Below are 1606 nucleotides of genomic sequence, written 5' to 3'. Positions count from 1 at the left end.
CTGATGCTGAAGCTGAAACTCCAATACTTTGGCCACCTGATGCAAAGAACTGACTCATTAGAAAAGACCCTAATGCTGGGAAAGATTGAAGGCAGAAGGAGAAGGGGACTCCAGAGGATGAGATGGCTCACCTCATTGACTCACCTCATTGAGTCGATGGCATCACTGACTCAATGGACATGAGTTTGAGTAAACTTCAGGAGTTGGCCTTGGACAGGGAGGCCTGGCACGCTGCAGTCCATGTGGTTGCAAAGACACGACTGAGTGACTGAACTGAACTGATATGAACAATAGGAAAATGGATTATAGATGAAAAATATCACTAGAGATAGAGGCATTTCATAGTAATAAAATATTAGATTTTGAAGAAGACATAATAATACTAATGTGTATACACTGATAATACTGCTTCATATACAAAGCAGAATCTTACAGGATTGTGGTCATTTTAAAACATACCCACAATTTTTTAATATTCTTCCTTCAACAGGTAGAGGTTAATTCTTTATTCCTTGAGTATGATCTTATCCTGCTTCTAATGATTAAAATTCCACAAAAGAGATGGTATGTAACTTCTGAAACTAGATAATAAATAATACTGTAGATTCCTCCTTCCTTTCTCCCTCTCAGATCACATGCTTGAGGGGAAGTAGTTTACATCACATGAGGCAAGAGCTAAAGCCTCCTGCCAAAAACCACTTTAGAAGTGGATCCTTCAGTCCCATTATAGCCTGCTGGTGACTATGCATGTATGCATGCTCAGTTGCTCAGTTGCAATTCCCTGGACTGTAGCCCTCCAGGTTCCTTTTGTCCATGGAATTTTCCCGACAAGAATACTGGAGCAATTTGCCTCCTCCAGGGAGGAGGGATCGATCCATGTCTCCTGCATTGGGAGGAGGATTCTTTACCATAGGCTATAAGGTAGGTACCATAGCCTGTGGTACCATAGGATATACGCTACAGTCAGCCTATAGCCCTGACTAATGTCTTGACTGCAGTTCCATAAGAGACCTACCCAAGTGAAGAAAACACCCAAAAAATGGGTTCTGAATTCCTGATCCACAAAAACTTTGAGGTAATAAATGTTTATTTTTTATGCATCTAAATGTGGGGGTAATTTGTTATGAAACAATAGATAACTAATTTTAGACTGGAAAGGTTAAATAGAAATACCATTAATTACCATGGAGATTTAAATATTTATCTCTTAATAATTGATAGAACAAATAAACAACAAATGAATATGCATAAAGAACCACTCTATCAACCAATTTAATTTAATTAACCTTTATGCTGCTGCTAAGTCGCTTTAGTCGTGTCTGACTCTGTGCCACCCCATAGACAGCAGCCCACCATGCTCTGCCGTCCCTGGGATTCTCCAGGCAAGAACACTGGAGTAGGTTGCCATTTCCTTCTCCATTGCGTGAAAGTGAAAAGTGAAAGTGAAGTCGCTCAGTCGCAACTGACTCGTGGCGACCCCATGGACTGTAGCCCACCAGGCTCCTCCATCCATGGGATTTTCTAGGCAAGAGTACTGGAGTGGCTTGCCATTGCCTTCTCCATTAACCTTTATAGAACTCTCCAACTCGGAACAGCAGAACGTCAT

General features: G+C 41.2%; 1 pseudogene; it reads right to left on the bottom strand.

Moving 5' to 3' along the window:
* Nucleotides 1-1606, bottom strand: part of LOC104984820 — a 29756-nt pseudogene extending 28150 nt beyond the window's left edge.

Source organism: Bison bison, unplaced genomic scaffold, assembly GCF_000754665.1.
Source record: "Bison bison bison isolate TAMUID 2011002044 unplaced genomic scaffold, Bison_UMD1.0 scf7180017864035, whole genome shotgun sequence".
NCBI classification, from domain to species: Eukaryota; Metazoa; Chordata; class Mammalia; order Artiodactyla; family Bovidae; genus Bison; species Bison bison.
The sequence above is the reverse complement of the archived record's forward strand: the minus strand, read 5'-3'. Positions and strand labels throughout refer to the sequence as shown.